This window comes from Pinus tabuliformis, chromosome 6 (genome assembly GCF_031772625.1).
Source record: "Pinus tabuliformis cultivar Carrire ecotype Pingquan chromosome 6, CPIR1, whole genome shotgun sequence".
Classification (NCBI taxonomy): Eukaryota; Viridiplantae; Streptophyta; class Pinopsida; order Pinales; family Pinaceae; genus Pinus; species Pinus tabuliformis.
In genome coordinates, this window is record NC_142292.1 from 1,643,211,143 (window position 1) to 1,643,234,694 (window position 23,552).

Sequence of the window (23,552 nt, forward strand, 5' to 3'; positions counted from 1 at the left end):
GGAGCTAACGCTGTTTTGAGCACTGGTAAAAGCCTCAAAAACAGACGCAGTGGATGCGAATGGCAGTACCAGCTTAGATAATGAAGATGCCTCTGAACCCGCAATCTCGAATTCTGCACTTCCATTTCTGAGATTGTCCACCAGATTCTCCGTCAAAGATTTATTGTGCTCCGCCATGGCCGAACTGGACTTCTTAACACGGCCTGTCGCTGTGATTTCCGCCTTCGCTCCGTCGATCTTATAATTGTTTTTCGTTTTTATTCTACTTTTTATTTTATTTAAAATTGTAATTTTAATTTTATATTTGATTTTTGTTTTTATTTTTTTTTTTTTATTTAAAATTATAATTATCATTTTATCATTTTATTTAAATTTTAATTTTAATTTTATAATTGATTTTTGTTTTTATTTTAATTTTTTATTTAAAATTGTAATTATTATTTTATTTAAATTTTAATTTTAATTTTTAAATTTATAATTAGAATTTTAATTTAAAAATAAAAAATAAAAAAAGAATCGGCCTAGCACTTTGGCCGGGGGCACAGAGGGGGTTGCATCCAGTGCCCCTCCGCTCGCTCGAGCCCCTAGCTAACGGCCAAACGGCCGAGCCGATTTTTATTTTTTTTAATTAAAATTTTAAAGTTATTTAAAATTAAAAATAAAAATTCTAATAAAAAATTTATAAAATTTAAAAAAAAAAAAATTATATATAAAATTGTAATATAATTTTAACAATAAATTATTTTTAAAATTTTAAAATAATAATAATATAAATATATATATATATATATATATATATATATATATATATATATATTTATTAATAAAAATTTAAAATAATAAAAAAAAATTATATATAAAATTTCAATATAATTTTATTAATAAATTTTAAAATAATAAATATATATATAAATTTTATATATATAATTGTTGATTTTAATAATTTTAAATTGAATATTTGATATTTTTATAAAAGTTATATATATAATTTGTTCATTTTAATAATTTAAAATCATATATATATATATATATATATATATATAATTTAAAACTTATTATATAATATGTTTTTTTTGTTTTTTTAAAAATTAATTTATAATATTTATATATATATACTTTGTATATTTTAATAATTTAAAATTTAATATATTTTTATACTTTTATAAAAATGTATATAAATTTCAAAATATATAAATAAAATTTGTATATAATAATTTTTTTATAAATTGTAGATATAAATTCTATAACATTTTTTTAAAATTACATATAATTTAGCTTACTTTTATATTTAAATAACAATTATAATGTCAAAATTTTTATTTTTATTTTTTTTAATTTTTAAGTAATATATATGGTTTTTGGATTAATATATATATATATATATATATATATATATATTCAAGAAGATGGCATAGAGGAAGGTCTCTATGAATATGTCTGGAACAAAGACAATAATTCCATCATCTAAAGTTGCACGTGGACACGCTTTGAAGACTGTCGAACATACCAGAACTGAGAAACAGCATAAAAGTCTACCAACTGGCCCATCAAGTGCACCAAAGATTATTTCTGAATGAATGAATTCACGAGAAATAAATAAAACAAATTTTACATGGAATGTTAAAAATGTTGAATCTGGTGATAGTACACATCTCTATCTATAATGTGGTATGATTTACATGGGTGAACCGTATGAGGTGATAAGCAGAGTACGAAACATATGTTTGGTGTCGAATTCAAACATTGTTTATGTTCTTGCAAAATTGCCCAAGTCACATGAAAAGGTTAGATGTCATATCTCAAATAACAACTATGACACAGATTAAGAATCTACAGCATTGTGTGAAGAAATCTCATCCACATTTCAAATAACATTGTAAGTATGCTTATTTATATTTATGTGTAATGTATTATTGTAATGATCATTAAATTTTTTATAAATGATTGATCATTGACATGTTGTATTTTCTTTGATAGGATTTTGTTAAGAATTTTTAAATGATGCTGGAGGGTATTTATTATATGGAACCAAATATTATGCATGTGATCAACAATTTCCATATAGAGTCATAACAAGAAAAGATAATGAAGCAAAAATCAACAATCCATGACATTGCAATGGTACATGTAGGGGATCACCAAAGAATCTATATGGTAGGTCAATCTAACAAAGGTAAACATGTTTCTTTTGAAGATGTGGCAGTTGTAGCTCAAGCTGAAGCTCAAAAATATGTTTCCATTAGTGAGGAGGAGGTTAGAACTATTGTTGAAAAGGAGAAAAGAAATAAAACACCGAAAAGAAAAATGCCCATGGATGTCACTCTTCCACTTGATGATGAGGAGATTATTTCTGTAGAATAAGATATGTTAACTACGAATAAAAAGAAATCAAAAATTGGTGAATCTGTTAAAATCATAAGCAACAGTCAAGAACAAAGTGAAAGTTCTAAAGGTAGCAAAGAAATCATAACACTAGGTGCTGATTTAGAGGATGGCATTATGAAAACAAAACAAAATGCCATTCAGAATCACTTGAGGAAGAATAAATTAATTAATGGTGGCAAAACATTTGAGCTTAATGTCACCCAATTCTATAGGTCAGATGAAGGACAATCTCAATATCAAATTAGAAAGGCACATCACCTACATGTCCATAATTTGAAAACATTGTTCAGGTACAATCCATATGCACATGTGGTGGATTATGTGGTTCTTGTTAATCCAAATCAAGTTCTCAATAAGGAGGCATTTTATAGGACACAACGTTTTGACTAAAAATATTATGTAATTGGAGGGAACCATTCAGCAGAAGCCAAAAGACAATTGATCGAGGAATATCTTGGAGACTATCTTTTTGAAATAGTGAAATGCATCATTTATGTTGGTTTAACAGAAACAAAGGCAAAGTTATTGGCATGGGATCATAATGCAGATAATGAGTATAGAATGTCTATGACTTTCATCCAAAGGGTCAGATTTATTCATAATGAATTTTTAGAAAAATGTGGTGGGGATAAGACAAAGGTTAGTTTAAGCTTTCGGAAGGAATGTTGTATGGAAACAGGTTATCAAATTGAGGATATAATCAAATCAAAAGGTGACAAAGTAAATTCAGAACTATTCAGAGGCATAGATAACATTTTCCAGTTGGCATTTAGAACAGGGGAGATATGGGAATTGATTGATGACATTTTCGAATTGTGGGAGAATATTGCCATAAAAAATCAGAAGGTTAAAAGGTCTAAACCCATAATATGTACCAATAGTAAGATAGGTCCTGAAATGAAGCAACTTCCAGATGATATGACTATCACACCTTGGAGAACAATGCAAGGTGTGAAAGATGACAAACTAGTCAAATCAATATTATGTCATGTGAAGTCAGGTGAATTGTCATTGGAGGAAATGTGCTCGGAATTTCAAAAGTAAGTTTGTTGAATTACTTTTACTTTTTCTTGGATTATAATTTTCTTTTAAATATAACATATTTTTGTTGGTATTATTTTTTATACATATCACTATATTAACAATTTTTACTTTATTTATTCAATCATAAGATTTATATGAAAATACAAGAATATATGGTTAAAATGTTGAATGAAGAGAGTTGGAATGATGTTGTACTCAATTAGCCAAAATCAAATTCTATAGCAACACTAAAGATTTGTATCTTGCATTCAAAAAAGTATGTTGATTTTTACATTCATTTTATTCATATAATTTTTTATTTTATTATATTACTTATACTTATATTTATTTATTTCATTAAAAATGTCGAAAAAAGATGTGAATGGAGTACCAAATACTTTCAAAAGTTTCATTGAAAAAATTAAGTTGGAAAGGTTGAGAAAATAGCGTCTTAGGAATGTTGAACTTGATCCTACTCTTACTCATTTCATTTGGAATGGGTTGGACACTATCCAATATCAAATAATACAAGGTGATTGTGAATACATTGCAAAACTCATACCTAAAAGGGAATATGCCCTAGTTCTTGCAGACATTCCTCATGGTTTTAATTTCCCCAACATTGAATATGATAGTGAGCCTTACACTTATCAAGTTTTTAATAAAGTGGTTACAGGCTTTCAAGAAGTCATAACATCACCACTCTAGAGATTTGTGAAATTTCATTTAGACACACAATTTGCAATATTATTAACAAGCTTCAAGGGAAAGTCAAACTCAAGGATGCAACTTACATGGTAAGACATTGAAATTGTATGTTTGATTAATGTAGTTTTGTTTTATGTACAAGTGGATTGAACTTTTACTATGTCATATTACAAGCAAAAGTCAAATCTTATTTCTTCTAGAGATTAGTCAATTACAAGTGATTGTGAGTTCATCCATGTTGAATGTTGGGCAAAAGATGATAGCTATAAGTCCATTCTTTTGAACCAAGTAGATGGAAAGAGTCATAGCCAAGTACTGGTTCATGATGCTGTCGTAAAAAAGTTAACATATGAGGATAAAGATGCAAAAGGAGAGATAGTTAACATTTATCAAAAACCACAAACATTGATTAACTATCTTATAGATTTATGTTCAAATGAAGGAGATTGGGTTTTGGATTTATTTTTAGGTTCAGGTAAGTTTTATTATATAAAATTGAATTTTAATATTTTATTTTTTTGTTTTTATGTGTTTATACTAATTTACTTATTGTTTTTGTGCTTGATGATTAGGTACAACACTAGCATGTTTCCTACAAAAAGGAAGAAATTGCATTGCGATTGAAAGAGACCCACTACAATGCAATTTTATTCAACAAAGAATTAATGGTGTTCAATTTCTTCCAGATGCAATGCAAGAAGTTGGTTTGAGCAAAGAAGATTTTAATGAATCACGTGTGGCAAAAAAGGAAAAGGAACCTCAGCTACCATTATATGGAACGATTGGAAAATGACACTTTGGGAGATTTGCAGACATGAAAGATGCATTAGAAGAGGAAAATGAGGAAACTCGAGTAGGAAATATTGTGGAAGAAGAAAATAATGAAGATGAAGAAAACGATGAAGATGGATTGTATGATATTCTTGATGATATTTAAGTTATGATTGCAAATCAAACTCAATTTTGAGAGATCTTCATTAGTTTTACTTGTAATGTTTTGACTTTGAGATTTTATGAGAAGAATGAACATCTAATTATTGTTGTTATATGTTCAGTACTTGTATTATTTGATTTTCACTTTAATTTTTATGTGAATCATTTTTTTTTTGTAAAAAACCTGTGATTACTATTATTTTTTAACATAAAATTCATAAAAAATGCTATTAAAATATATATATATAGGATTTTCCCATAAAAATCGTTATTTTGACATGTCATTAAAAAAAAAAAAATCTGAAAAAACGTGTATTTTTTTCATTATATTTATATAGAAAATGTGTTTTTTGTCTAATATTATTGTGTTTTAGTGACAATTATTTGATGTCCATTGAAATATTTATTAACATTACATAAACATATATAAAATAGTAACTTTAAAATACTGACGATTTTTTTTATTCTTTTAACTACATGAAAAAATTAAGATTTCATTATAAACAAAATTGAGAAGAAAAATGAAAACACACAAATACAAAGAATACACTTAAAAAAAATCTTACGGGAAGAAGAAGGCATTAGAAAAATTAAAGTGTCAAAAATCGACCCTATAAAAAAAAGGGGTCGATGTTGCATCAACACTTTTCAAAATCAGCATGAAAATCACTAACATCTAAAAAAAATGTTCATACTTGATACATAAGAAAATTTGAAGTGCCAAAAATATGCTCAAAAAAAATTTGTATTCTGGCATCACCACTTTTCAAAATCAGGTGATTTTTTGCTACCTCAAAAAAACGGGTACCCGTTCATTTTCTCGTTTGATCGGTAACTATGTTAAAGTTGTTGCTTTTTACAAAAAGGCTTTGTTTCTTCCAAGCAGATCTTTTAGAAAGTTGTTGCTTTTTACAAAAAGGCTTTGTTTCTTCCAGGCAGATCTTTTAGAAAGTTGTTGCTTTTTACAAAAAGGCTTGGTTTCTTCTTTTAGCTTATATGATTTCTCAAAGGGGGTTGATAATAATTCCATGGGTTTTCTTTTCTAGCTTTCTCTTTCTCTACTTTTTGTGATATATAGAAGTTTGTTTCTCCAACATTAGTTTTATATCATCCCTAAATATTTTAATTACAATAGTAGTATTCATAAATCCATAATGAATATTCATATTGTCAATGTATTATAACAGTCTTTCTTTAGTCAATAAATATCCCAAAGAACAAATAGTCTCCTCAAGGTGTTGGTTGTCAGGATCAGTCCATTTGGTTGATTGTATGGATCAATCCATTGTGGACTACAGTTTTATATCTTCATTTTGCATAAATATAAAAGATTATTTTCTTTAAAAAAAAGTCAAATATTTGACTTGTAAATGAAAAGTATACTCTTTGCTTGAGATAAAAATAGATTATAAAAAAAACACAAGAAATAAAAGTTTTTTTTCCATAAAAATATGAAAAAATAATGCAACATTTATTTTTAAATTGTAAATGTATAAGTGAGACATGGAAAATAGTACTTATATCCTCACCCATGAGGTTTTGAATTGACAATGAATAGGTATATTGTTAAGGCACTCCTTGCAAAAAAGGTCAAAAGTTCAAATCCCCCATAAGTTATCCAACAAAAACAAAGTACTTATAACCCCTAATGAGGTAGTGAACATGGTAAGGCATGGGATTGAGCCCCATCCATCTATCTTTCTGTGTTCAAATCCCATGAAAAGTGGCTCTAAGTATTGTCCATAAACGAATTATACATAAAAGACCAAATACATAAATAGTATTAAAAATAATAACAATACTAGTAAAAAAGATCATATACATAAATAGTATAATAATAGTAGTAAACTTCTCAATTTTCCTTAGTCGTAAAGGACCATAAAATATTCAAATTTCCTTGGTCATAGATGGCGCATCTTCTACCTTATTAGTCCATTCCCTTCAGGTTGCAAGGACTATAGTAATCAATTTTCAGTCTAATATAAGTTGTGTAATGAAACCGAAACCCTTTTTATACTTTAACTAAAGTTTCAAATTTAAGGGCTTATTTAGCCTTTCCTTGAGGCACCAACCCATATGAACTTACTTTAAACTTACAATATGTGATGTTTTCCTCTTAAAGTAACGCTATAATTATTTAGCATTACTTCCTTGATATTAAATGTTTAAGCTAGCCTGGATTATCCATAAACCATAGTTATAACCCTTTCATTCTCCTTGCTGCTGAGTTGCCACCTACCGCTACTATGCAAAGGTCAGTGTTAAGCTAAGTTTAATGTTAAGAAGGTATGGATTATCCATAAATGAATAGTTGTAAACCTTTCTTTCTCCTGAGTTGCCAGCAATTTGGGTGGCCGCCCACTGCTTGCATACAAATGCAAAGGTAAGTGTCAAGCTAATCCATATCCTTTGGAAAACTCCATAATCATATCCTTACCTTCCCATTTTTTCAATGCCTTTGGTAAATTGCAAGAATACATCATTGTATTCAAGTGACAGGACAAGATACCTGCAGGCCTGGGAGATCCCAACACTTGGAAGAGCTATACCACGGCTTCAACTGGTTTGTGCGCACCGTTCCCGTGAAACTCGGGCATCTAGCGAAGCTCAAGGTCTGGAATATATCGCAGAACTTTACTTCCACTTTGACCTAGCCCGAATCCCTACCTCCGCACACCGAAGTCCCGAGGTCAGCCTTGGAAGGGCCCCGTTGCTTTTGGAAATCCTGTCATTCTTCTCTAATTGCAGCCGCAGGGCCATCACCACGGTCAAAAACTTTTTTTGTATAATTGCGTGTCTAATAGTTAAGAGTATGTCTTTTCTCCTAAGAGGTCACAGGTTCAAAACCAGAAAGGTAGAGTATGTATGCTTTCGTAGACTTAGCAGTCAAATCGTTGCGCGGAGATGTGTCCCTTGTCCCACAAACAAAAAAGTCTTATACACCAATTTGGTGTCTGGCTTAACCATGACTTTAAAAATAAATATTATTATTATTATATTAATAACATAGGTATTGAACGAAGCCTTTGCTGTTATTCAACCTATTCAATGCACGTTGATGGTCATCTCCTAAAGATCAAGTACATCACATCTCCAAGGTTGGCGTGACAGAGATGGTCATATTCATTCATGGCGCCTATGGCATTGGTAGGTAATTAGATAAGGTATGTGTGAGATGTGATCGTAATATGACAATGTCATGTAAGTGTGTATTAATGATATTAATGCTTAATGATTTGTTAATAGAAATAACAAATCAGAAAAACAATTTATCTCAATACAAAATATTGTCACCAAAAATTACTTCAAATATTAAAATTAAAATTAAAATATGATAAAAAATATATAATTATAATCCTAAAAGAATATCTAAATTTGTAATTTGTGAATCAAAAGTTGTGTACGTCTGTCGCGCATCTTTACAAAATATGGAAACTTAATTTATACCAAAAGTTTTATTTATTTGTGTCTCATGCATTCTTACTATTGTCTATAAATTGGGAGTTTTTCAAGAGTATCTTGATGGAATGGGATATAATAGAGTGGTAATTTTAAATTTATAAATTAATATATTTATAGATTTTTTTTATAATTTATATTGAATATTTTTTAAAATATTATTTGTTATTTAAATTTTAATTAAAATAATATTATTTAAAAATAACAAATCAGAAAAACAGTTTATCTCACTACAAAATATTGTCACCAAAAATAACTTCAAATATTTAAATTAAAATATAAATATGATAAAAATTATTTATAATCTTAAAAAAATAACTAAATTTGTAATTTGTGAACCAAAAGTTGTGTACGTCAAAATATGGAAACTTAAATTATACCAAAAGTTTTATTTATTTGTGTCTCATGCATCCTTATTATTGTCTATAAATTGGAGTCTTGGAATGGGATGTAATAGAGTGGTAATTTGTCTATAAATTGGAGTCTTGGAATGGGATGTAATAGAGTGGTAATTTTAAATGTATAAAGATATTTATAAATTAATATATTTATAGATTTTATTTACGATTTAAATTGAATATTTTTTTAAATATTATTTATTATTTAAATATTAAATAAAATAATCAAAATAATATTATCGTTAATATGTTGAATGATGTGAAATTGAGTCATTAATATCAAATATTTTATTTATGGTGTATAATGAAATAATTGTGTTATTAATATTTATTGAAATACTATAAGTTAATTCTATTTTAGAAAGTGTAAGAATTACACATCTTTTATCATATGAAAATATAAATAAAATCATATGAAAATATAAATAAAATTATATGAGAAGAAGACGATGTAAACAAAAGCATCTATCAACACAATAAGAAAATATTTGCATTCAATTGTTATATATGTGTGTGTGAGAGAAGTCAATATTGAATTTCTCTCTTTTATATATATATATAATTTATGGGCAACATTGAATTTCTTTTTGTTACTAATATTTTTTTAATTATCACTTTTCAAATTCATATTAAACTTTGAATAAATCATGCAGCTTTTTTTAAAAGCGATTAAAACTAAAAAAACTATTATTAGTTAATGTCCTTGATTATGTGACAATTAGGTTTTTGGATAGGCAAATATTCATTTTTTGTTATTAACATTTTTTTAAATGTCATTTCTCAACTTCATGTTAAGCACTAAATTAATTGCATATATGAATGTAAAAATAAGTATTAAGACTAATAGTTTATGTGGTCTTGGATATATGCTGATCGCGTGCTATGTTAAGGCACTCCTTGATGTGAAGTCACTAGTTCAATTCCCCGCCTTGGCGTGATATATTGGACATGATGAAGATTTAGTCCTGCGAAGCTTACAAAAAAAGTATTAAAACTAACAAAATGATATTATCATTTAATGCTTAGGATCACATGACATTGGGGTCTTTGGAAGGTAAGCCAATGACATTGTAGGTAGAGGTTATGGTTTGATGCATTGCAATTTACATGTGCACTAACACCCTTGATAGAACTTTGACATTCATGACCGAAAGTGTGAAATCGGTTACACAACATGTGATAAGGAAGAAATTCATTGAGATTCTTTAATATTTTATTTCTATGGTTGAAGAGAAGGGAGAGAAGTGTTCCTAGATCACCATAGTTTTGCTGACTTAGCAAATCAAGAAGGTTGGTAGTGTGGAAAAGATTTTAAAAAATAGAATGGATGTGAGGAAGAGCATGGAAATGTAAGAGAAAGTTTTTTTCATCTGCAACCCTCTTAGTATCAAAGATGGCAAACTATTTCATCCTAAGGTATTTTTGGAATTGACCAACACCTGGTTACACTTTGAACCTCATGAAAATTAGTTCTTATTTTGGAAATGTTCATTTTCTTTGTAGATTTGGGTTGATCACCTCCTTATAATACCTTAGCTTCCTTTTTCCCTCTAACTCTTTATCATCCCACAACATATCCTTAAAAGTGGAAGTAATAATATTTTTAATATTATCTTTATTTTCCAAGATGATCTTCTCCTTTACCCCCCAATGATCTAGTCAAGAATGGGCCTCATCACTACAGATTGGCTACTTAATATTTCTTCTTCATCTCAATTTCTTCTTTGATCTAATTATTCTTGTTCATTCAGTCTTCCTCTTTGTTCCAACTATGTGAACCAACACGGGTGTACTAGCATATTGGAAGGCATTGTCACAATTTGTATCTACAAAATAATGTACTTCATCTTGAGTTTTGTCTCCACATCTTAGTGACTCATCTATCACTTCACATGCATATAGATCAATAGAAGTTGGTAGCTTGCAAATTGTTCACACATGAAAATTTCTCTACAACATCTTGGTAACTTCTTAGATCATTTTTGTCCTCATATTTTTCAATGTTGGTGTGATTCCTCTCACCATTATGGTTATCATTACTACATATTGGTTCTTGAACCTTTCTCAATTACCTAGGATTTCTATATACTATTCTCGGTTAATGGTGCTTCCTCTTTACTCCAACTATTCCTGGTCATCCACACTTCCTCTTTGGTCCCATTGTATTAACCAACCCTAACAAATTGCATGTCATGGCCACAATCTGAATCTAAAAAGTCATCTTTGTCATTGTTGGTATAACTCATCTTTGTCATTGTTCATTTACCTGCATCTCTATGACAATAAATTTTCCATCGAAATCCCTTTTTGTTTGGAACCTTACGATGTTGAAGTAGCTGGATTCGGGCATGAATGGTCTCACAGGCTTCATCCCCAATGGGATTATAGAGCTCTTGAATTTGCAAGTTCTTTCATTCTACATAAATAAATTGATAGGTCAGGCGCCACCAGGTGTTGTCAAACTGAAAAATATTTTCTACTTCTCCTTGTTTGAAAATTCCCTCAAGGGGACTCTTCCTAATGATCTCAACTTCAATGCCAGCTTCACATCCTTTGAAATCTCGGACAATGAAATCCATGGTTCAATTCCTGCTAATCTCTACCATGGGGTAGGCTTCAGAACCTGAGCCTCGATGGTAATCATTTCTCATGCCTAATTATGAACACCTATGGGAAATGCCACAACCTTGTCAGGATTAACCTGTAAAATAATGAACTGAGTGGGAATTTCTAGGCAGGTAATTTATGGGCTACTCCAAATCTCACACTTATCAAAATAAAAAACAATGGTTTTTCAGGCACCATTTTCTGGAAATTCGCATGGCCTTGAATTTGGCACAGATACAAATTCACATGAACCGAATCATGGGAGATTTTCCAAAGGAGTTGGGCCAACTTCTAAATGTCTATAGGATCTTTCCATCACATGAAAAATTTGTGGCCAATTTCCCTGGAGATATATGCAATTGTCATGTTCTCAACATAAATGTGTCTCAGAATCTGTTATCAAGTTATCTTTCGGACTTCAGTGGCTGTAAAAATTTAGTGTCCATTTCAATTATAGACAAAAACCTTATTAGCCACATACATAGACTTATTAGCCAATAATCTAACTGATCATATTCCTTCTTAGCTAGCAAATTTGAAGCTTGTGTTGCTCAACATTTCTTTCAATAGCCTTTCAGGTAGGGTTCCCACTTCTTTGATTTCAAGTTTCCCAACATCATTCTTAGTGGGGAATCTAGGCCTCTGTGGGAAAGTATTATCCAATACCTATCATTTTTTTCTAATGTGGGTTTTGATGGTTGCATTCATCGTTGTTGGGGTCATACTCATGGTGGGATTTTAATATTGATACAGAGATCCTGCAAAAGAATGTGATACAAACCTGGAACACCCATTCTTTTCATATCACTACTTTATGATAAAAACATCAGTTTTTTAGAATGTGCATGGTTTGTTCTACAATAGTACTCTATTTTTTTTGTGATCACAGAATATGCCTACTCCGTAAAAGTAAATGAGAATATTGATGTGTATAGCTGTGGAGTAGTATTATTGGAGTTGATAATAGGACAAAACATTGTTGAGATGGAGTTTGGTGACATGATCAATGTTGTAAAATGGGTTCGAGGGAAGGTTAATACAAAGGATGGGTATGGAAGGTTCTTGACTCTAAGATCAAAGAGAGACATGGTTGCAGCATTAAAGTAGCTCTACTTTGCACCAGTGTGCTCCCTCAATGATATTTTTAAATGAGTGAGGTTGTCGAAATGCTTGAGCTTGTGAATCCTAATGGATCATCAAAACCAACAATTCTATCATTTGAAGACCTCTTTAAGCTTTCATAAATTCCTCCAAAGTCTTCCAGCTAAGATATTAGATGTCTTACATGGCATAAAGAAGAAAACACACCCCCATTCCCCAATTTGTTGTTAAATTTTTAGTGAGAATGGATTGCAAATTTGATGACTGAATAGTTTCTCCATAATTGACTGTAAAAATTCTATAACATGTCTTTAAGCGAGATTTTTTTATATGCATCTATTTCCAACCATAACAAGGCATTCTATGCAATGAAATACATTAGCTTGTGTATAAATTTGAGGCTTACTAAATGCATAATTCCAGGGTGAAATATTTTATTGTCTAGTGTGTTTTCCAAATCTTGATTTGCAACTTAAACTCATAATGACTGAAGGCATGACCCAAGATATCCCATATATATCACTAATAATGACATCATTACAGTTGGGATGCGGTGTGTATAAATTAAATATCAGAGAGTTTTTATTGTAAAATCAAGAGAGAGTTTGTTTTTCCCAAATTGAAAGAGTGAGCACATGTAGTATGGATTTATGAGCAACTTACTTTAAGAATAAGGTAATGCAATTAAAGGATAACAGGGATAGTCAGTAGTCATGAGCTAGTGGTTTAATATAAAAATGATCAAATTATTAATCAAACTAAAATGATGGGTTCATATAAAGAAACTCTTTTCATCTAGGACCATGTCTAAGATTAGTTAGCAGTACAATGTTATTTTTAAGGTTTTAAGTAATTTACACCTCAGAGAAGGTAAATTAGATCTTATGTCAAATAATGTAATGTCAAACACTAATAAAGAAAATCATATGGTCGTAGATAAATGAAGTGAGTTTTTCTAGAACATGTTATATAAGATTTCATTTTCCTTCCATTATTGATTTCATAAATTGTAGTTGAGAGGCTACCAATGTGCATCAAATAATAAAAATATAGATGAAAAAGAACTTTTAATTCTTTAAAAAAGGAAAACATCAAAAATTCGAAAGGAATAATTGTGAGGTAATATTCCATTTTCCTTTCATTATTGACTTTAGAAATTGGAGAGTGCATTCAATAGTGAGTTTGACTTTAGAAATTGGAGAGTACACCTTATATGCATGCATTCAATAGTGAGTTATGTTCATGGCCAGATGATCTTCACAAATCTTAATTCCTTCGGTGTATCTTTGCACCTTTAGGGATAATTGCTAGTAATACTTATTATTGACCCAACATACAATCTATGTGTAGTCGTTGTAGTTTGTGATGGTTAATTGGTTTGGCAGAGATAAAGTAGGTTATCTCTCGTGTCCTACCTTGGGTTGCAAAAACACCGCTCCACTATTTATGTCACCACTACAAAACAATTAAATTCAATGGAAATAGTAGCCTTAATTAAGCTAATCGGCTATTTTATAATAGATCTTCCACAATTTTAATTGAATTATCTATAATTTTTGTGTGGATGGTACATATTTAACTTCCATGGAATATGTTATATTATTTTTAGTATAGTCACACATGAAGGGTTAAATTTTATCTCCAAGTTAGTTATTCCATTTTAATTAATTTATCTCAAATAAATCAATTAACTAAAATGTCATATCAACATATGTCATATTGGACATGTGTTATTGACACATGATATTGTAACAAAAGCTATTTATAAGCTGAAAATATCCAGGGTAAAGTGGGGTGAACCTTACATATTTTTTAAAAAAAAAAAATATATATATATATATATATATATATATATATATATATATATATATTTAAAGCATATATTAATTTTTTTATAATTAATTATAAAAATTATTTAAAATATTATAATTTAGTTAATTTTTATGTTTTGTTAAATTTTGACAATGTGAGATGTATCAAGAGTATGTATTTTGATGTTTATCATGGATTGATACCAGTTTATTTATATGGTTGTACTAGTTTATGGTATTGTTTCTTTTGTTGCCTCTGAGGTTGCATGCATGTCAAGTCAAGTGCAAAGATTTTAGCCGCTATAGTGTTGTGGTGGAGTGTGATGAATGCTTTTTGTTAAACCAACTTAATATGCCAAGTGACCAATTGCACTTGTCTTCTAGTTGTAGGTTGAGAGAAAAAATTCAATAAATTCCTTGTCAACTTGCCCATTTTTATATGGGGCAGACTCCTTTGCTCCCCATGTGCCCACTTTTCTCTAGCCTGATGCTTCTCCTCCTTGCATCACACACAAAAAATTGTTGTTGGAACTATAAATTGTTATATCAACTGTAATAAAACAATTGCAAAACATACCAAGAATACAATTAAAATAATAATAATAATAATAATTGCCAAATCTTAATTTTTGTTGTTTAAAATAAGTTTTTTAAGTATATATATGGATTGGGCATCTTAAAAAAATTTAGAGTACTTGGATTATGGGGAATTTACAACTCAAACTTGTAATTTCAAAATATGCCAAAACCACTCTTGAAAATATAAAACAAAACAAATAAACTAAATTAAATTTTAAATTAAATTCAAATATTAATACGATTCATTACATCAAAATGCAACGTATTACAAATTGTTTTATATTATTTTATATAACAATTTTCTTTTGCAATGTGTTTTTGAAGTATCTTCTCCTCCATTTTAATTTCCTTTTATAAACCCTTTTGTTATTAGCTAAGATCCCCACTCTAATTAATGTTGTATCTATAACAATGAATTATAATTTTGTGGTATTTCATATGTATTCACATCTTTTGTTGCCTTAATTTTTTTTCATTTCTCGATAAAACATAATTAGAATCTACTTTACATTGACTTTCCTTTTCGATTTTGACTTCATGTGTATGATAATAAATTTAGTAAACATGGTTTTGAAATTTTCTTAATTATAATTTTGTGGTGTTTCATATCTACGCGCATCTTTTGTTCCCTTAATTTTACATTTCTCAATAAAACATAATTAGAATTCGTTTTACATTGAAACTTGTTTTCAATTTTGATTTTGGATTTATGATAATAAATTTTAGAAAATATGGTTTTCAAATTTTCTTAATTAGAGTCCATTTTATTTTGAAGTGAGGAATTCATGCAATTGCGGAAAAAGCTATTATTGATGAGAGTTTTGTGGTTATTGGTGAGAGTTTTGTGGTGATTCAAATTGCTTTGTTAAATAATTAATATTTCATAAACATATTTGTATCAATCAAGTAGCATTATAATATAAATATATGGATGTTTTTTTAATATAGAGAAATTATTGTGATTATAAAATTAACTTGGTTGAGTAAATTTCTCAACCACATATTAATATTTTAGTTAGTTGGAAAATATATCTCAACTTAATCAAATCTAAAAACCTCCTAAAGACTAGGAATACACTCCTTTACTTAGAAAGCATCACACTTAAGACAAGTAGGAGCTACAATTCTAACACTCCCCCTTAACAACTACATGTCTTAATCTCGATCTCAGCAAAATATAGCTATGGTCCAATATGGCATTTTCAAACATTATCAAAATGTTGACATCTATATGAAGGAATAACCATCCATCGAAATGCATGGGTATCTAACCGTTGCAACCGTCAACCTACTAGGATGTCCTTCATGTACATGGTTCATTCAACTGTCGTATCTTCATATATTTACGTGTACCTTTAACTCCTCCTACATCACCATCGTTATCATCCTAGTTTTTCTTGACTCACCCTCAACCATGCTCTAGGTTTTGTCAACTTACCCTCAACCATGTTCTTGTTGCTCTTGCATCACACTCCCAAGGAACTACATCCTCACATGGTTTCTTCTTACCATGAACAACACATCAAGATGACCACAAACAATCACGCCAAGTAGTTTCATCTTACTACAAACCTACACTTAGAAAGTGGTATTATGATTATTATGAACTATATGAGGGTTACACATGCCTCATCAAGCTTACATCACATCTGACTCAGGTACATTCAGTTGCAAACATCACTCATGGAGATATGAGGTACATACATTTTGAAGGACCACTACATCAAGTCAAACATGACAATATAGACTTGCTTACAAACTAAATGTGTGACTTATATTACATTGTGGTATTGAGCTTATTCCATAATACTCCCACAATAATTCGCACTCACATAAATTTTACCTTCATTGTCCACCACCCAATCTTTGTTTTTGTTGCTCCAACCAATATTATTTGCTACCATAACATTCCTACAGGAACTATTCCCCGCTTTCCTTGAACTAAGCTCCAAATAACTTTTTGTTGTAGCGATGACTTCCCAACTGCAAACTTATTATTTCTCTCCAAAAATCTAGCCTACAACCAATATTGGTTTTCTTAAGGCAAAACAATGGAACTCACTTCCATGCCAAAAAGTGTCCATGATCCTCCCTTCATCTAAATAACTATCATAATGTACCACTGATACCTCATATTGACCAGGAATATGTTATACTCCAAGGCCTAACATCAATTTGACCATGAAGACTGATTCATTGACCATCCTATGGATCTACTTCCATCTACCAAGTTACATGGGAGTTATCCACTATACTCGCTAGTTATCTAGGTAAGTAGTCTGGATACGAGATCTATCCATATCATTGTTACATTTGTAGCACCTTCCAATCAAGACATACATTGCACCACTCAACAAACAGTTCAAGGAGAAAAATCGCATAGCCATAATTCCCTTATAGCTACAACACTTCTTACTATGCAGACTCTAAAATAACATTTACTTCACAAAGATATTACAACACCTACTACATAGATCAGCAAGAGATACATGTCATACATGACGAGGATATTGTCTACCTCCTTTGCAATCACAAACATACTTGGTGTCTTCATCTATGTCTTCAACCTTTGTGTCTTCTTTGAACTTTTTCTTTGTTTCACTTCATGATGGTTTTGTCTTTTGTATAATTCTTCATGTTTTCGTAATGTTTAGTAGTCAATGATTCCTACAAATAAAACTTGTCTATTATCATAATGACCAGTTCCAACATGGTCTCAAACTTGTCATAATAGTTGGTTAGACTAAATGTCATTTTAATGACAACCAAACTTACCACTATATGACATGATTTATATTTTCAAGACATATTAAAGATTCATAATAAATTCAAAATTGATGTGTTGGTTAACACCAATCATGCATCTCCTTACAACACATCGTTTCCATACTTTTACAATCATATCCTGAAAATATTACAAGCATATTTCATCCCCACTCATCACTATGCATCACCTTTTCTTTACCTCTTTGAATGGAGTATTCCTTCTCTAAAATCATACGCAAACTTGGTGTCTTTTAAATCTCTTCAGCTTCTTGGTTCAATCTTGGATCTCCATGCTTTCTTGTCATTTGTTAGAGTCCTAAATTATAACAAAATAACTTCACTATCATATTGAGGTCATGAATCTAAATATGTTTATTTTAATGATTCAAATATATTAGATCCAAGACATTTCCACCTTCGCCATCATAGGTATACACCAAGCAACAAAGCATACACAATAAATGATGTATAAGTTAACCATGCTTTCAAACAAACTAATAGAAAACCAAAAAATTACACAAATTTTACACATCATTAGGATTGCATGATCTAAAACCAATTGGAGATCCCAATGCCAACCAATTCGGCTCTCAACCTCAAAACCTTGAGAAATAGTATATTCACACCCTTCGGTTCCTCAACAGTCAATGTGATCTTGCCACCAATGTCTTCAGTGTCAATTTGTTAGAACTTGCAGATGCCCCCACTATTACTTCCTCCACTATAGGTTCACATGCAATTCAAGCAAAGTGTCTCCTTTATATCCTTGTCAAACACCCAAAAAGCGCACATCGTTGTGTCTATAACACTAATTTCTACCTTCTTATTTGTCTATTAATTAACCAACAATTTGCTTATGGCCAACTTTATACTTGCAGACTTCCAATTGCCTCCATTCATGTGGACCTGCAACCACACAAGCACCATGCTTTCTGCAAGATCAACACAACCTCTTAGCATTATTAAAAACCCAATTTATGCAAATCCATGTTTCTTATATTTGCATACAGTAAATCATCATGTCCATAATTCCACACTGTTATGCAACATCACAACGTGATGGATCTATAAACTACTATATCATGAACTATCGCAAGTTCTTCTACCCTCTGGGATTCATCCCCATGCCCCCTCAACTAGATATTGATGGATGCATCAAACCTCATGGATAATAAGATATGGCTCTAATCAGGACGTCTCTCACCTATTTTGTGCCTGGTTCCATCCAAGACTCAATCTCAAGTGCACGTCCCACCTTAATCCTGCCCCAAATTATATGTTATTCCTCTCAAATAAGTAGGGAGCTCCTCATCTTAGTGACACATGACTCCTTCAAGGGGGCAAGTATTTTTTAAATTGACAACTTTTGTATTTTCATACAATAGTTACTTCTCCACATAGTGCCCATTTTAATCAGGTGTACTTTTGCGTTGATCACTTTCTCTAAAATGATGATTGGGTGGAACCCCGCCACAAATCACGACTCACTTCCTTGTATATCAACTCCTTTATAAATCTAATGCTCCTCCTATAAACATGAGTAGCTAATGCAATCAATACTCGAATGATGGATCAAAACCTTACTATAATTCTCACAAACAATGCACTACTCTACTTTCCTTGATCTTGGGCCCTCTTGTGAGGGAGTAGGCCCAGACCAACTTTGATACCAAGTTAATATTCCATAAGCACACTTGTATTATTACCCAAATAATGTTACATTATGAATACATGGATGCTTTTTCAACATAGAGAAACTATCTTGATCACATAGTCAATGTGGTTGAACAAATCTCTCAACCACACACCAATATAGGAAGTTAGTTAGTTAGAGAATGTCTCTCAACCTAACTAGATCTAACAACTTCCTAAAAACTAGGAACAAACTCCTTTACTTAGAATGCATCACACGTGATCCAACGAGGAGTTTGTGGTAAGATAGTATTGGCAAATACTTGTCTTGTCTTTATTTAAATGGAGAATAGGTGGATGCTTATACTATTAGGCCAACACATCTTCGAAGTTAGAGTCACATCATAGTTGCCTAAGGGCTAGAGTTGATATGCATCTACTTTTACTTGTTTTCATCTTGTATCTTGGGATCATCTGTATGAACTAGACATTTCAAATAGCATTTAGTCAATGGCAATAGTCTGTGAAATAGACACATTCTAAATACTACTCAATCACTTGTATCTTGATATTATATATATGAACTTAAACACATTACAAATATCATTCAATCAATGGCAATAGTCGGTGAACTACACATTCCAAAATCCAAATACTATTTTGTCAATGGCAACATTCCCCAAAAAGGCTTACTTCAATGGTAACATTCGCCAAAACAGAGACTTGTTGCTTTGCAACTGCTTTTATTTTGTCCATAACAACATTCCCCAAAAACAAAGACTTACTTCATTGGCACCATTTGCCAAAAACAGAGTTTGATGTGGTTGTCATTACAGTCTACAGTTTGCAAGTCTAAGGTAGAGAGGTGGTAACAATCTACCAAGGACTTAGAGATCATTGTAATAGTTGAAGTGACTTATTTAGGAGATTTCGTTGAAATAGTTGAGGCGTTAAATAATAGGCTGGAATTTCCTGATCTGCGAATAAAAAATTATAACGTTAAAGAAAGAAATGAAAGTGGCTAAACGTTAAAAGGACGTTTAACAACCGGTGCCAGGGGAAATAAAATTGGCCTAGTTGACGACCACAGTGGGAGTCGAACCCACGACCTTTTGATCCGAAGTCAAACGCGCTAATCCACTGCGCTATGCGGTCTTAACTGCTTGAAATTCATTTACAAAATATACTACTACTTTATATATGTTCATCTTACGTCGGCACGTAATTGTGTGACTCTCTCTTCTCAATCCAATCTCCATCAACACACGCGAGTTATCTAACCGGATGTTGACTTCACTTGTTCTTTAAAAAGAATGGATTTTAAACTAGCAATTGCCCCAAAAGGTGCAAAGAGAGGCCAATAGAAATGTTAAATTGAAAGAATTGTATTTTGGTTTAAAATAATAAATGTTATAATAATTCAATCATTCAAACTAAACCTAATCAATAAATTGCCCAAAATAAAATAAATCTTTAATCAAAATTATACAAGTTATTATTCTTCTTTTCTCTCAATTATTTATATAATAAAATCCAATCAATCATTTAAAATAAATCAAATCAATAAATTTCCCAAATTAAATCCCAACTAATCAAAAATTATTTGGGAATATATATGTATAACCCAATAAAAAAATATATATTTATATGTTACAAAAAAAATAAGTAAAAAATTCTAATTGATTTAAATAAATCTAAAACCACTGAAATTAAAAATTACTATTTATGATTAAGCAGTGGAAATTTTAAGATAATAGGAACACATTTTTTTCACCCAAATTAAAATTATTTTTAATAATAAATCAAACATTTAAATGTCAACATTAAAAAATTTCAGCGCAGGGAAAAGAACTTGCTAAACAGTGGAAGATTTTATTTATAATTTATAATATTTAACTATTCAAATTGATATATCAAATTATTTTTTTTATATTAATATTTATAAATAAAGAAAAGAAAAGAAAATATTAATATTAATCATTTATATATTTTTAAATTTAAATAATTTTTTTTAATAAACTGTATAAAAATAAGAATCTAATTTTAGAGACATGTTAAATAAAATAAAAAAATAAGCTAAAAAGAAACCCTACTTTTCTTAAACATCTTACTTCAAAAAAACCCCACAACACAACCAAATCAAATGAAAAACATAGAATAATTAGCTGGCCATGCTTTATAGATAAGATGTGGCATGGGAGATGTTAGTTGACAATATTGAGAAGCTGTAATAAGAACTTCGGCGTAAATCACATGTAGAAAGACCTTTGATTTACGCCGAAGTTCTTGTTACAACTATTATGGATTACAGAAGCCTCACTTCAATAATATTGAGAAGCTTAAAGTCTAACATCCTCATTGGCATTTGCGAGGTGTGTAATGGAAAGTTTTATGGAAAGTTTGGTTTCAGTGGACCTTAACCATCATCATCAATAAAACATGAACTCAAACATTTGCATTTCATTGTATGAAATTAAAATCTTTAATTTTAAATTGAAAATCATAAGTTGAACTATCCATTAAAAAAATAAAAAAAATTAAATGTTTGAATATAATAAATGTTATTATATTTTTATAATATATTTTTAGATATTATTATTATGTTAGTATTATATATAATAATGTATATTTCAAATTAATTTAAATATATTATTTTTTTAAGAAATTTAATTTTTTATATTGAATTATATGATATTTATTTTTATAATTATATATTAATTTATAATTTTATTTAAAAAAATGTGTTTTTCATCAATATAATAAATATAAAATTGTAATTTTTAATTGAAATTAACTCATTATAATTATAATAAATATAAAATTGTAATTTTTAATTGAAATTAACTCATTATAATTATAAGTAATAAAAATGTTTTTTTTTTCCATCAAATATAATAAATTAAAATTTACATATAAAATTGTAAATTTTAATTGAAATTAATCCATTATAATAATAAGTTATAAAAATGTTTTTTTTCATCAAATCAAATAAAATAAATATAAAATTGTAAATTTTAATTCAAATTAATCCATTATATTATAATAATTGATTGTTTAAGGTACACGATGAACTGAGAGATGTAACACAATGACATTGACAGATGTAATCAGCAACAAAGGGTAAACCGGCATGACTAATTATTGCTTGCAATTGCCCTTGCTCCAAAAAGTGCAAAACATACCGATAGGTAACATTGACAAGATGTAATCAGCAACAAAGGGTAAACCAGCATGACTAATTATTGCTTGCAATTGCCCTTGCTCCAAAAAGTGCAAAACATACCGATAGGTTGTTTTTTAAATTGGACAAGGACCGCATTTGTACATTGGTTTTGGTTTCCGACTGTGAGAGTGAGAAGTTAATGGATGTTTTTTAAATTAGAAAAATTCTAAAGATTTTTTAAATTGGACAAAGAACCCATTCGTACATTGGTTTCCAAAAGTGAAATCTTAATGGATATTTTGAAGCACACATCTTTGAAACACACATCACATTTGGAAACAAATGTGAGATCTAAAACACACATCACATTTGGAAACAAATGTGAGATCTTAATGGATATTTTGAAGCACACATGCGAAAGTTAAAAGTTTTCTTGATATAAATATACTTGATAAAAATCCAAGTTTTCATGTGTATCAAAATCTCATTCTTGGTATAAATATACTTCATAAAAATGCAAGTTTTCCTGTGTATGAAAATCTCATTCAAATACGTGGGAAGTGAGCGGTCCTCTCCAATTGGACTAATTTTTAATAATTAAGAAATGGGAATCAAATAACCAAAATCATCAATGCTCTGAAATCATCAATGCTCCGCAATTGGAGAATCTTTAATGATTAAAAAATGCTAATCAAATAAACAGCATCAAAACAATAGCGAAGACCGATTTTGGTCAAATAATTTGCAGGTTCAAGGGGAAGGTTACCCAGTTCATTCATGCATTCTATATTCTTTTCTAGTAGTGTTTTTCTTTCCTACACTAATTCCAATGTTCAACAATGAACATCTGCAATAATCTTTCCTTCTGGCTGAACAGAGACTTGGCTTTATATTGGTTCAGGGGATTATCAGTTGTTGTCTCCTTTACCTTTACAATGTAATTCCTCCACTGCCCAACAGTGCTATCTACGAGGCAGGAAGTTTCAC

General features: G+C 30.0%; 1 non-coding gene across 1 annotated transcript; it reads right to left on the reverse strand.

The window, feature by feature from the left end:
* Positions 1-20,483: 20,483 nt before the first annotated feature.
* TRNAR-UCG (transfer RNA arginine (anticodon UCG)) lies at positions 20,484-20,557 on the reverse strand. Its single transcript has one exon. It is a non-coding gene; the product is annotated as a tRNA-Arg (tRNA).
* Between the last annotated feature and the right edge of the window lie 2,995 nt (positions 20,558-23,552).